Source organism: Bubalus kerabau, chromosome 15 (genome assembly GCF_029407905.1).
Source record: "Bubalus kerabau isolate K-KA32 ecotype Philippines breed swamp buffalo chromosome 15, PCC_UOA_SB_1v2, whole genome shotgun sequence".
NCBI classification, from domain to species: Eukaryota; Metazoa; Chordata; class Mammalia; order Artiodactyla; family Bovidae; genus Bubalus; species Bubalus kerabau.
The window spans coordinates 75,732,418-75,747,350 of record NC_073638.1 but is presented as its reverse complement, the minus strand read 5'-3'; the positions used below and the strand labels follow the sequence as shown (position 1 = coordinate 75,747,350).

The following is a 14,933-nucleotide window of genomic DNA, read 5'->3' as shown; positions in this document are numbered from 1 at the left end:
TCATTGAGTTAGTGATGCCACCCAACCATCTCATTCTCTGTCATCCCCTTCTCCTGCCTTCAATCTTTCCCAGCATCAGGGTCTTTTCAAATGAGTCAGCTTTTTTCATCAGGTAGCCAAAGAATTGGAGCTTCAGCGTCAGTATTAGTCCTTCCAGTGAGTATTCAGGGTTGAATTTCTTTAGGATGGACTGGTTGGATCTCCTTGCAGTCCAAGGAACTCTCAAGAGTCTTCTCCAACACCATGATTCGAAAGTATCAATTCTTTGGTGCTCAGCTTTCTTTATGGTCCAACTCTTACATCCTTACATGACTACTGGAAAAGCCATAGCTTTGACTATACTGATCCTTGTCAGCAAATTGATGTCTTTGCTTTTTAATATGCTATCTGGGTTTGTCATAGCTTTCCTCCCAAGGAACAAGAGTCTTAATTTTACAGCTGCAGTCAATGTCCACAATGATTTTGGAGCCCAAGAAAATAAAACCTGTCACTGCTTCCACTTTTTCCCCTTCTATTTGCCATGAAGTGATGGGACTGGATGCCATGATCTCAGTTTTTTGAATGTTGAATTTTAAGCCAGCTTTTTCACTCTCCTTTTTCATTCTCATCAAGAGGCTCTTTAGTTCCTCTTCGCTTTCTGTCTTAGGGTGGTATCACCTATCATCTGCATATCTGAGGTTGTTGATATTTCTCCCGGCAATCTTGATTTCAGCTTGTGATTCATCCAGCCCAGCATTTTGCATGATGTACTCTGCATATAAGTTAAATAAGCAGAGTGACAATATATAGCCTTGACGTACTCCCTTCCCAATTTTGAGGCAGTCCATTGTTCCATGTAAGGTCTTAACTGTTGCTTCTTGACCTGCATACAGATTTCTCAGGAGACAGATAAGGTGATCTGGTATTCCCATCTCTTTAAGAATTTTCCACAGTTTGTTGTGATCCACACAGTCAAAAGCTTTGGCGCAGACAATGAAGCAGATGTTTTTCTGGAATTCCCTTGCTTTCTCTATGATCCAATGGATGTTGGCAATTTGATCTCTGGTTCCTCTGCGTTTTTTAAACCCAGCTTTATATCTGGAAGTTCTCAGTTCACATACTGCTGAATTCTAGTTTGAAGGATTGTGTGCATAACCTTACTAGCATGTGAAATAAGCACAATTGTTCAGTAGTTTGAACATTCTTTGGGATTGGAATGAAAACTGACCTTTTCCAGTCCTGTGGCCACTGCTGAGTTTTCAAAATTTGCTGACATATTGTGTGCAGCACTTTAACAGCATCTTCTTTCAGGATTTTAAATAGCTCAGCTGGAATTCCATCACCTCTACTAGCTTTATTTGTAATAGCAGTTCCTAAGGCCCACTGCCTGGGTTACAGAGCTCCACTCCTGCCCCCAGAGGAGAACAAACACTTCCATTCCCAGATCTTCTCTTCCGGGTTTTCTGATGATTGAATCCTGGAGATGGGGACTCCTGGGTTGGGTGTTTTCTGGCCTGGATGGAGGCAAGGACATAGTGGTTGGGCTCCAGAGTTTTGAGACCAAGAAACCAGTTCACACTGGGTTCAGTGACAAGAGGGACAGCTTTATGAAATCCTAATGGTGTTTTCCAGATTGCCCACGTGGGACTGGCAGGTAGGGCTGGATCTGGGGAGACGAGAGCTGTGCTCAGAACCATGAGGAATGTCTCTCCCTCCTCATCTGGGTCCCCTCTGCCAGCTGGCCTTGTTCCTCTCCCTCTTGGCCAAGAGCAGTTTCCATTCCTCAGAGGCCACAGCTGCCTAGAGCAACTGGGGCCCCTCTTCTGGCTCCATCCCAGCCCTGCAGAAAGACCAACCTGCTGTGTCCCTCCCTCTCCTGCCTGTCCCAAATCCCAGTGTTCAGGAGCAAGAACGATTGGCCCAGATGGGGTCACAGGTCCACCTTGAGTCTAATTACCCCTAGCTAGGGTGGAGTCACACAGTACCATCCCGCACCCTCCCTTGGGGAGGTGGACAGAGGAGTTGCTATAGAAAGGAGGGGTTTTCTCCTCCTAGGCTCTGCAGACCTTCCCAGGAGTGGTTGAGGCCAGGGACATACCTCTGCATCCACCTCCTACCTGCTCCCCTTTCCCCACCCCCACCCTGGTCAAATGTCCATAAAGACCCTTTTAAAAAAAATATTCCACCAGCCCTAGCTCTCAGGCAATGTGTAATTCATCAGCTAAAGCCCTAGCCCATCAATGGAATTAATACTTTCACCCTTCTCTTGATCATTATTACTGTCTAGCATTATTGAGGTCTTCCTATATTTCAGGTACTGGGTGTAGCCCTTTACACAAATTGCTTCTTTTAACCTTCACAGCAACACCGTGAAGCAGATACCGTAATTATCCTCACTTTATGGAATTAGAAGCTGAGGCCCAGAAAGGTGAAGCAACCCGCTGACCATCCCTGTGGGTTGGCAGGGCTGCCATTGAAGCCCTCTGAACCAGCGGGCTCAGCTCTGCGCTGGAGGCTGCCGGGCACAGAGCTGTGGGGTTCTGCTTAGTTAGCGAGGCTTTTCTGGACACAACAAAGTCACGGACAGGACTGACTGAGTGCACAGCTGCGGGCTGGCCAGAAGAGATCACAAGAGGAGCTCAGAGAGGTCCTGATCAATGAGGAAAGGTTTCCTGGAAGGTGGAATGTGAGCTTCAGAGGACAACTGAGACTAGGGCAGTGGAACAGAGGCATTTGAGAGAGAAGGGCCTGCATTGGGCGGCGGCTAGGAGGTGGCCAGGCTGGCTGCAGAGCAACCTCAAGGGCAGACACTGGGGCAGGCGGGCAGGCCCTGGGCTCCAGGCAGCTCTGCTTCCAGATGCGCCCCTGCATCCCAGCACTGCTAAGCGTGCATGGCTGAGACTAGTATTTCTTGAACTGTAAGTAAAGGCGACCCAGAGTGAGAGGAAGGTGGTACAAGCTATGGCTGAGTGAGACCAAGCCCTCTTACAGGTCCGTTATTTGGGTCATGTACCTGCAGTGTTTCTCCAGGTAGATTCTCACAAGTCAGTAATGTTGACAAGGATCACTCCTCCTCTTTCCCAGACGATGAAACCAAAGCGCAGAGAGGTGAAGCAAGTTGTCACAGAGCAAGTGGGGGCCCAAACTCCATGCCCTTTATTACAAATCCAGGCTTCCAACTAGGAGGATGTGGCATCCGGTCCCATCACTTCATGGCAAATAGATGGGGAGACAAATGACAGACTTTATTTTCTTGGGCTCCAAAATCAATGCAGATGGTGACTGCAGTCATGAAATTAAAAGACGCTTGCTCCTTGGAAGAAAAGTTATGACAAATCTAGGCAGTGTACTAAAAAGCAGAGATACTACTTTGCCAACAAAGGTCCATATAGTCAAAGCCATGGTTTTTCCATGTATGGATGTGAGAGTTGGACCATGAAGAAGGCTGAGCACCGAAGAATTGATGCCTTTAAACTGTGGTGTTGGAGGAGACTCTTGAGAGTCCCTTGGACTGCAAAGAGATCTAACCAGTCCATCCTAAAGGAAATCAGTCCTGAATATTCATTGCAAGGACTGATGCTGAAGCTGACACTCCAGTACTTTGCCCACCTCATGGGAAGAGCTGACTCATTGGAAAAGACCCTGTTGCTGGGAAAGATTGAAGGCAGGGGAGAGGGGATGACAGAGAATAAGGTGGTTGGATGGCATCGTAGGCTCAATGAACCTGAGTCTGAGCAAGCTCCAGGAGACGGTGCAGGACAGGGAGGCCTGCTCTGCTGCAGTCATGGGGTCGCACAGAGTCGGACAGGACTGAGCGACAGCAACAACAAGCAGGGGGGTTTGAGAAAACCTGGGGACGGTTTTCCGGTGTCAAAACAAATCATGAAATGCTAAAACATTGACATTTAGAGGCAGAGGGAAGTGTTCCGGACCCACAGCAACCAGGGTTTGAATTTTAGCGTGTCACTTCCTGGGCGATCCCGGGCAAGTCGCTTATCCTCCCTGTGAGGACAACGGCTGGGCCTCCAAGGGTCCTTGTGAGAAATAAGGGAGTCGACCCATACACACGATGCACTCAGTAAATGTAAACTATTGTTTCTGACCACCACAAGTTGCTTAAGCTTTGAGCCTTGGTTTTCTCAGCTATGAGATGGGGTAAACGTTCCAAAGGGATCCTAAACACGACAGGTGGGAAGACCAACAAGACAGTACACCCCGGTCCCATCCCAGTGTCTGGCTGAACGCACATTCCTTCCATCCCCCTGCAATCCTCCGCTGTGTCAGACTCACTCTTCTAGCATACGTGACACGCCACTCGAAGAAAAGCACCACTTGAGAACTTTAATGCACAGGCGTGAGCTAAGGAGGCTTAATGCATGTTCCCATGCCGACCTGGTGAGAAAGCCTGTGCGGACGTCAGGGTGAAATGGCCTGAGTGGGTGCATGGGTACCAGAGGGATCATGCTGGATTCAGCTTCCAAGATTCCCCTCGGGGCCTGGGATGCAGGGACTGGGGCAGAGGCGCCAGCTCTGGCCGCGAATTTAGGCGGTTGGGGTGCTTCTGCCCAGAGAGCTTTTTGGTTGGGGGTGGGTTGACCAGGGGTAGGGCAGAAACTTTTGGGTGCAAGGCAAGGACAATGTCCTCTCCCCAAGACTGAGCCACAGATCTGAGCTCCCTTTTTCTTTTCCTTTTAAATAAACTACCAAGTTACTAAGTTTCAGGCACTGTACCAAGCTGTTTACCTGAATCACAGCCACAACCCTCTGTGCAGCCTCAGGCAAATCTCTTAACCTCTCTGAGCTTCGGTCTCCTCATCTGCTGTTGTCGCTGTTCTTTAGTCACTCAGTCGTGTCCGACTCTTTATGACCCCATGGACTGCAGCCCGCCAGGCTCCTCTGTTCATGGCATTTTCCAGACAAGAGAACTGGAGTGGGTTGTCATTTTATTCCCCAGAGGACCTTCCCAATGCAGCGATCGAACTCACGTCTCCTGGACTGGCAGGCAGATTTTTTACTGCCGAGCCACCAGGAGAGCCCTCCTCATCTGTGAAATGGGCTTAATATGATGTCTGCCTCCTAGGGTTGTGATGAGGGTTAAATGAGTTCATACATATGGTCTTAGTGATTAGATTTTGGTGTTTTTAAGTACATTCCTCAATTTAATCTTCATAATGATCTTGAAAGATTAAAACAATTGTCTTCTTTCTCACCTTACCCCAATTTTTTTTTAATTTGATGTGTTTTGTTTTATTGGGGACAGGGAAATGAGAACTGAGAGGTTAAATTTGTGGCTCCTGAGTGTTGACCTGACCGCAGACCAACACATGGCGGACACGCGATAAACAAGTTTCGCCGGGGAGTCCAGGGTGGGCCCGAGGATACGAGATGTGTTTGCAGTTGAGTGCGGCATCCCAGGTGGTCTGGAAGTGGGAAACTGGGCTAGATGATCTGGCAAAGGCCCCACAAGGGTAGGATTTGAGTGTTGTAATGGCATCATTTTCACAAAGAGCACTTCCGCTGGTAGGTGGATTCCAACCCACTCTCCAAGTCTCCCTGGGGCTTGGGTGAGGTGGGGAGTGGGGGTGTGTTTCAGCCTGGCCCTCTCTCTCAGAGGAGAGCTGCAAGGGGCTGTCTGGAGCAAGGTCTTCTAAGCAGCCTTTTGCAGGCCACCCTGCCCCTGTCGTGGCTTCCTTTCCCAAAGCCACCCAAGCCATTTCATCAGCTCTTGTGCATTCTGGAAGGTCTTACCAAGGATCAGGGACCTGGCCCCCTTAGGCTCCACAAAGACTTCTTTTCCAGGACCCCGTCTCTGGCCTCTGGTGCCACTGGGCATGTGGAGAGCCTCTGGCAAACTCCAGGAGCTGCCGAAGCATTTGGTTCTTTTGCTCATTTTATTAATAAATGTGCACTGGTGCCAACAACATGGAGACTGATGCCTGGGAACAGGAATGCGAGCTTGCTCTGGGGAGCTTTCTGGCTGGATCACGGTGGCAGGAGTGACAGGGATCGAGGCGGGGTGGGGAGAGGGGAGGCAGGCGGCCTGATAGCCCAATTTAGGGCAACTGGGGGCATCCAAGGACCGCTGGAGTTTGTGAAGACCTTTTTGGGAAAAGGAGAGCTTGGAGGGACCTGATGGGAAGGAGCCTGGTGCTCTGACCCTTCAGCCAGAGGACCTGGAGCTGTGTGGGGCTGGAAGCCTGGCTTAGCCCAGCTGCAGGCAGCTGCACACATCTTTCCCCGGGTCTGCTGGACTCTGGGTGTGTGATGAGGGGTGGGGGAGATGGCAGCAGTATTGTACCTGCAGAGGAGCTTAAGCCTGGAAGGCATGAGAAAGGCAGGAAGCCGAATTCCCCAGAGGCGCTGCCGGCCTCATGCTGGGCTCCAAGGGAGGCAGGCAGGGATGTGGAACGACGGGCCTGGGGCCTGACACACAGCAGACCCTCCGTACTCACAGCACAGCCTCAGGCACCTTTCCAGGATGCTATAAACAGACAGTCAGCCCTGGTGTGGCTGATAAGGTCAGGCCAGAGAAGCTGGTCTTGGTATAAAGGTAGCCAGCAGGCAAACCTCACAGGGGCAAGGTCCCAGTCTCCAGGGCTCCAGCCCCATGTACAACCATCAGAAGCACCCTTTCCTTCAGCCAGGATATGTGTTCACTTCTATTACTGGCCAGTGAATAAATAAGCAGAAAGACTTGCCAGGATCTGCTGTTTACCCTTTAAGGGAATGAACTGTTTCATTTGGGGAGTTAAAAAAAAAATTCTTTCCAGGCGAAAGCCTCACATCACAGTCCAGGGGTGTCTATCAAGCTTGCTCATGCCCCTGACACAATAAAAAGTTTTGATCACACCTACTGAATATCTCTCTTCATTTATAAATAATAATCATGCATTACTCTACTCATGTAGGCTGAATGTTATTGAACATGCACAAAAATGTAAATTGAAAGTGCAATCCAATTAGATTACAATAATATTTTTAATGTTTTAATAAATGTGAGTGGTTTTATGCCATCATTCCCTAAGATCACAAACCAAAAATCTACATTTATAATTGGAATCCGTGGCTCAGTGGGTAAAGACCCATCCTGCAATGCAGGAGACGCAGGTTTGATCCTTGGGTTGGGAAGATCTCCTGGAGAAGGAAATGGTAACCCACTCCAGTATTCTTGCCCGGAAAACCCCATGGACAGACGAGCCTGGCGGGCTCCAGTCCAAGGGGTCGAGCACAACTAAGCCTGCAGGCACAGTCATAGTGCTGGGTAGAAATTCTTATTGCACACTGTCTTCTCACTCATATCTGAACTTTGGGGACCGCTCTCTTAGACCCAGTTGGATCATCACGACATTTGCTCCTCCGTGGCTGTCAGAGCGGATGCTGGGAGGCAAAGGGCCCACACCAGCCTCATTCTGGATTCAAGCGCTTGCGTTACATTCAAGGTTTCTTACGTTTTTTGCCCTTCCTTTACACTTTCAAGTCCTCCTTCCACTTGGTGAAAAATCAGTCGGAGAGTATTCTAATCTAGAGATTTGCTGAACCGGTCTCCAATGAAGAGAAAATTCTTCAAAATGCAGACAGCAAAGAAAAAGGCCGGGCTGCCAGCCCAATCTTTTCTGCAGTAACATTTGACATAGAGACCAAATATGGACATCAGCGTGAATCCATAAATACTGGTAAAACGAAATTCTCCTCCTGCCCCTTTTTGGATTAAATGGAAATAGAAATATCAGTTTTGAATATTCCTTTCTCCTCTGTGAACTCCCTTGCACATCTCCCTGGGGTGTTTCCACCCCACTTTGGAGACCTCTGTGTCAGGTTCCTAGCCATCATAAACAGGAGTCGGCGGGAGCTCAGGAATATGCGGGAAATGTGGGTTTGGTCAAGTCACTGCCCCGTCCTTGCTTCTCACGGCTTCCCAGCAGTCTTGGGAAGAAAGTAAAACTTAACCGGATCTGGCTGCTTTTCCTACCTCAACTACAGCCCCGCTTCTGGATTCTGTCTCACTTTGCCTCCATCGTGAGGGCCCCCTGGAGTCCCTTGACCCCGTCACCTACCTCTGTGTAAAACAACAGGTGGCTGGCTCCCTCTCACCCTTCAGGTCTCAGTTCTAAGATCACACCTTTAAGAGGCCAGGGTCAGCCCCTCACCTAGAGATTAACCATCCCTCCCCTCTGCAAGAATCCTCCGTCTCCAAGCTCCTTCACAACCTCCAGAGCACCCACCACATTTGGCACTATGCAAACCCGTTTGCAGACTTTTCTATCTCTTCTACCAGAGGATAAACTTAGGGGACCATGGGGGAGCCCCCGGGTTTGCCTTTTTCACTGCTGTGTGCTCGGAGCCCACCACGGTCCCTGCCACACTGTAAGGGCTCACTAGGCAAATGAATAATGAAATGAATGAATCTGGTCTGGGTGGATCTACAAAGGTTCTCTGGATCAGGCTCGTCTCTTGGCCACCGCCAGAAGCTCCACAATACGGGAACCAGCTCTCCATCTCTGGCCTCAGGCCTCTCCAGCCTTGCTTACATCAGGGAGGCCAGATGTCCCTGGACCTGTCCACGGTGCTCAGAGAAAGCTTGGAGCAGCTCTCCAGGGCCGGCAGAGGCTTTGAAGAGCGAGATGTCAGCTGCCCTCCTTCGAGGGCTGAGAAACCAGAGTATCAGAGAGGGGCAGGGTTGTAGCTAGACACACAGCAATGTTGGGACAGGGAGCACTTCCAGGTGAAGAGATAGTTGGTGTTTCCTTGGCACAAAGGACTGCGCCACTCGGGAAGTGTGTGGTCACGGAGGACAGTGGTGTCATTGCCTGGGCGGGGCCCTGCAAGGGACAGGGTTTGAGGCCTGACATCGCCCTCCCTGGGGACTGGTGTCTGTGCTCACGTGACCCTCCTGGGACCCTCGTGAGATGTCCCTACAGCCTGGTCAGGGAGGCACAGATGAGGTGCAGAGAGGGGTCTAGGCTCACGCAGGTTGTCAACAGTGGACCAGGACCACACCTCGGCTTCTCCGCAGGCACAAGGTGACGGCCCCTCCCCTCCCCACCTCCAGCGCCTCTTTCTGAGCCAGTTGTGAGTTGCATCGCCCTGGGGCCTGCTTTTCCTCGGCACACAGGGGAGGGACAGTCGCCAGCCTCATCTGGGTGCCGCTCTACCGGCACCCACCCCAGCTTCTCCTGCTCAGCGCTTGCCTCTGAAAAGGAAGGAAATGTGACCCTCTAGGAAACCTTGGAGAGAAAACAGAAAATTTCTCTCTTCAAAAAAGAGACCCAAAAGGACCCTGTTTCACCAGATTCCTTGTTAGCATCTGGGATAGTGAAGCTTGCATATATTTTTAAAGAAACCTTGAATCCCACAAGGTAGAACGTGGTGGGAACCATTTGTAAACATCGTTCCCTCTTTGGGTATCAGTTACTCCTTTACCATGAAGGGAAATGGCCTTTATCACCCAAAGCTAACAGCACAGGCCTCCCGTGTCAGATATCTAGGCTCCAAAGAACGTTCCTCAAACGTGGAAGCTGGATTTGGGTCTGGAAAGATTTGCAGGAGGAAAAGTTCGAGCAAACACACAGATGGGCAGGCCAGGGCCAGGTCTGGGGAGGTAGCCAGGGCCTGATCACAGGGTGGGGAGAAGGGCAGAGGGAGGGGGATGAGGAGGCTGTCGGAAGGGAAGGGGCAGGTATAACAGGAAGAGCCTCAAATCCTGACCCTGGGTTCCACTCCCGGCTCTGCTGCTGACTTGCTGGGGGACGTGGGGTGGGGTCTCTGCCCCTTTGCAGGCCTCAGTTTCCCAACTGGCAAAACCAGTTGGGACAGGTTTAGACTTGTTGTTCAGTTGTCAAGTCCTGTCGGACTCTTCGAGACCCTGTGGACTGTAGCACGTCAGACTTCCCTGTCCTTCACCATCTCCTGGAGTTTGCCCAAATTCATGTCCATTGTGTCAGTGATGCCATCCAACCATCTCATCCTCTGTTGCCCTCTTCTCCTTCTGCCTTCAATCTTTCCCAGCATCGGGGTCTTTTCCAATGAGTTGGCTGTTTGTATCAGGTGGCCAAAGTGAAGCTTCAGCTTCAGCATCAGTCCTTCCAGCGAGTATGCAGGGTGGATTTCCTCTAAGATGGACTGATTGGATCTCACTTAGACGAAGTGAGCCCTAAGCTGCCTGGGCCAGAGGTGGCCCTGACAGCCCCTCCCCTCCCCTCCTACTCCATCCTAGCTCCAGCTGAAGCTGCCTGTGTCCCAGGACTTCTCAGGCCTCTCCCAGCAGCAGCTTGCAGTGGGCCCCCGCTAATCTCCTTAAACCCACATCTTCCTGGCTGCGGTCGCCATGAATGGCCTGTGGGAGCCTCCTCTCCCTGGAAGAGAGGACTTTGTGACTTGGCAGGAGCGAGGGGGGCAGGCCGGGCCTCTGCCCGCCCCCTCACCTGCCAGCGGCCCCCTGGCCATCTGTTCTTCAGGCTGGGTCCCAACAGAAAGGCCATTCAGCGCTCCCTGCCTCCCCCACCCCGGCCCAGGCCTGAGCAGATGGTCCGCTGCCACCCCTCTCTGGAGGCTGGGGAAGCCTTGAGGCCCAGCTGGAAGCCGGGGGTTGGTGGGGTCTGCCCCCTCTTTTAGAAGTGGTCAGGGCCCGATTCCAGGTCCTGGGCCCCAAACTCACCAGGCCTCTGTGCCAGACCCATGCCCTTTTCACCTCCCACTGCTCAGGCAGCCCCACCTCTGAGAACCCAGAGAGGCACCGTGAGGGTGTGGACACCCTTCAGACACGGCCTGGCCCTGGGCCAGTCCCCTGAGCTTGCACAACAGACGTCAGCCACCCACTGAGGCCACACACTTCCTCAGAAGTTAAGCCAAGACGGGAACTCAAATCTCTGGCTCCTGGTGAGTGCTCACCACCTCATGGCTGTGGTCCTCAGTCTGCCTGGGCCTCAGGGTGACTTGGGGTGGGGAGGGGTGGCTAGGTCTAGGGGGGGCCCTGTGAATCTGCATTCTTTTCACTGGGGGGGGTCGGCTGTGCTGGGTCTTCACTGCTGTGCGTGGTCTTTCTCTAGCTGAGGCGAGTGGGGGCTGCTCTTCATCGCGGAGTCTTCTTTAGTTGCAGAGGACAGGCTCCAGGGCGTGAGGGCCTCACTAGTCGTGGTGCACAGGTTTGGCTGCCCTGAAGCACGCGGGAGCTTCCTGGACCAGGGATCGAACCTGTGTCCCCTGCATTGGCAGGTGAATTCTTAACCATTGGGCCACCCGGGGAGTCCGGAATCTGCATTCTTGGTAAACCTTCCAGGTGATTCCCTGCAGGCCTCACAGGCGCGGCCTTCCTTGCTGTCCTCTGTGTATTTTTAGCCTGAATGGCAGTTAAAGTTTTGTGACACAGGCAAGTCACCATTCCCAATTCACAGGGGAAGAAACCGCGGCCCCAAAGACAGGCGATTTCACAAAGTAAAGCTCACACAGGAAGGTCCCGCCAGAGGCTGGTCTGGTATCGATACTGCTGGCTCCTTAGTTCGTGGCTCTTGGAGCACAGTCCCCTGCCATCTCCCAGGGGAGAGCAGGGGTGGCCCTGAGACCCTCCTGCCACTTCTCCCCTCCCCACACTTAAAGCAAGTCCTGAGAAGATGATGGCATCTCCCTCTATCCCCAGGGAAACTCTAAATAAAACATTAAACTCTAAAGTAATTGTAAGGAAATCCCATGATGACAATAGTACCTTGCATTTAAAAAAAATTATTAAATCCTTTAAAAACACCTCCTCTCATTTTGTGGCCCTCCTTCTATGGCACCCAGAGCAACATCCCCACTTCTAAGAGATAACTCATTGTCCCAGGGGCCCTTTCCAGCCTGGGGGTCTGAGTGAGGGGCCAGCCGGCCACTGAGAGCCGCCCTCTCTTCACTGAGCCTCGTCCTCCCCCTCCCTCCTCCAGTTCCACCCAATGTCCTCCCCACAAAGCTGTAATCCACTCGACATTGATCTCAGATGGGCCCTGGCAAGGCAGACTCTCATTGGTGGGGACTTGAAATATCTGCCTCTCATCTCCCTGACCATCAGCCTTCTCTTCCTGTAGGGGCCCTGAAGGAAGGTCCAGGCTCCCTCCTCACCCCTTTGGGGAAGAGGTTCCTCCTTAATCCTCTTCAGAGAGGAGAGAGAGCGCAGCCCTCCCAGGGATGGGGGCCCCTGAAGCTGCCCTCTCTCCTCTCGGGACCACTGGTGGTAGCTGGTTGGAGAATGGAGAAACCGAGAGGGACTTCAGGGGGCTAAGGAAGCCATGCTGTGTGCCCTTGAATAGGTCATTTAACCTCTCTGAAGCTTACTAAACTGAAATAGGACCTGTATTCTAATCCTACCTTACACTGTTATCCAAAGGTGGAAGGATATAGTACACACACACACACACACACACACAGAAGGCATTGAGCAGAGCCTGACTCACATTCAGCACTCAACACGCTGTCCTTATTATTGCTGTGAGCTAGAGTGACATCAGAAGAAAGAGCACTGCAGAAGGAGTCAGGCACCTGTATTCTAACTTGGGCTCTGCCACTAATGGGTAAGCTGTTTTGAGCAATTCCCACAGCCTTCCTGGGCCTCAGTTTGCCCATCTGTAAAATGAGAGAGTGGGGCCAAAGAGGTCTCCAGCCCTTTCCAGGGCTGGCTCTCCATAACTCCACCGCTTTCCATAGCTCCTTCCCTGCTCAGTTAAATGTCACCGTTTCTAGGAAGCCTGTCCCAAGAGTCCTAACTTACAAGCCTTTCTGGAAGCCCCGACCCCAGCACTGCATTCCTCCCACTGGCCCCGGGTCAGCTGGCCATGTCCCCTGATGAGTCCCATACCGGCTGTGTGCGCCACCTTGACCTCTGACCCTCAGCCGCAGGGAGAGCCATGAGACGGAGCAACCCCTTGTCCCTTCCTTTGGGCCGGTTTTCCCTCCGCTCCACGGATGCAGACACAGAGGCTGGGGTATTAAACAGCCCAAGTGGCACAACTCAGGGAGCCTGGGAGACCCAGCGCCTCCCACTGATGTGCTGTAGTGACTCAGGGCTCTGACAGTCATTACAGGAGCGATTACTCCTCAAATTGGGTATTTTTCACTGTTGACGCCACCGCTGCCGAATGGGATTTCTTTTCTTTTTTTTTTCTTTTCAGTTTGCATTTACCAGGGCGGGGCAGGGACTCTGTGAAGCAAGGCAGAAGGAAAAGAAAGAGAAAGCTGGACTGAGCAGAGAGGTCAGGATGGCTGAAGGCTGCCCTGTGTCTCTGGTCGGGGGAAGGGGAGGGGGAGGGGGAGGGGAGGAGGAGGGGGAGGGGAGGAGGAGGGGGAGGTGAGGAGGAGGGGAGGGGGAGGGGAGGAGGAGGGGGAGGCGAGGAGGAGGGGAAGGGGAGGGGGAGGGGTGGGTCAGGTAGGGGGGAGTTGTTCAAAAGCTCGCTGCACCCACTGGAGGTCAGGCTCCTTGGACTCCAAGGATTACACTATGGGCCAGGGAGCTGGATGTGTGTTGGAGGAGGGCTGCTGAGACCAAGATCACCCCTGCTCTCACAGACATCCCCCCGCCCCCTACACACTCCCTACACTCCTCAGACACCCACTACATGCCGACTTTGGGCTAGGCACACAGATACGACAGTGAACTGGACACAGTCCTGTCCGGAAGTAGTTCTCAGCCGGCCCTGGGCACTCAGAACCTAACTCTCAAGTCCACCAGGGTGTCTTGAGAAAGTTGCTGGGGTCACCTGCATTCTAACCTGGGCTGTGCCACTAATGGGTAAGCCGTTTTGAGCAATTCCCACAGCCTTCCTGGGCCTCAGTTTGCCCACCTGTAAAATGAGAGCGTGGGGCCAGAAGAGGTCTCCAGCCCCTTCCAGGGCTGGCTCTCCATCACTCCACCACTTTCCATAGCTCCCATTCGTCCTTCCTGCCTCAGTTAAATGTCACCATTTCTGGAAAGCCTTTCCCAAGAGTCTTTTCAGCAGCCCTGGCCCCGGTTTGGGGAGGGTCTTTGGGAGCCCAACCTGGGACTAGAGTAAGGGAGATGCAGGAAAGAATTCCGAGGAAACGAGCTGAGCTAAGAGAGGCATGAACAAGAGCCGCTAGGTGAAGACTGGGCATGGTGGGGGAAGAGCATCCATGGAGGGAGCGGCACACAGGATGGATCCAGACAGCAGGACCCGGCAGGGCCCAAGAGGGCACCTGGGAGTAGCATCTGCTCGGATGTCTGCCCCCCATCAGATCACAAGCTTCTCTGTGGCAAAAACCACTTGTTTCATGTATGTATATTCTCATACTCTTTTTAGCTCAAACATTAGAAGTTCATTTAAAAATCTCGCAAAATGAAGTGACAGGTCTATGACGGCCTTTACCCCCGGGCTGTTGGGTACTGCTGCATAGGCTGTGCGATGCAACATTCCCAGCACAATAGGGTAAAGTTAATCTCTGGCGCTTCTGCTCTCCACTATTATTTATTAGTAATTATTCTCAATTCCTCTATCAATCTCCCCACCTCTCTCTCTTATGTAATATGTACAGAATAAGGTGCTAGGAATACAATGGTGAGTGAAACAAATCATGTTTCTATGGGCAAGGAGGGTATATTTATTGGAGGCAGATAAAAGAAACAGATACATTTAAAAATGGAAAGGTAATCTTAAACGGTGACACCTGCCGTAAGGGTAGAGAACAGATGGACCACTTGGGTGATAGGGGTCAACTGTGATACGGTGACTGAGTACACTCTCTAAGATGACCTTTCAGTTGACACCAGGGTTGAAAGAGAGAGAGGCTGCCACGGGAAGGCCTTATGGGAACAGCATTCCAGGTAGAGGGACCAGCATGTACCAAGCGCCCAAAGTAGAGATAAGTTCAGTGGATACAAGAACTGGGAAGGTGGTTGGGGAATTCCCTGGTGGTCCAGTGGTTAGGACTTGGCACTTTCACTGCTGAGGGCCTGAGTTCAATCCCTGGTCAGGGAG

At 52.0% G+C, this 14,933-nt stretch overlaps 1 non-coding gene across 1 annotated transcript; it reads left to right on the top strand.

Annotated features, from left to right (window-relative positions):
- The first annotated feature begins 14,860 nt into the window (after positions 1-14,860).
- TRNAE-UUC (transfer RNA glutamic acid (anticodon UUC)) lies at positions 14,861-14,933 on the top strand. The gene has a single exon. It is a non-coding gene; the product is annotated as a tRNA-Glu (tRNA).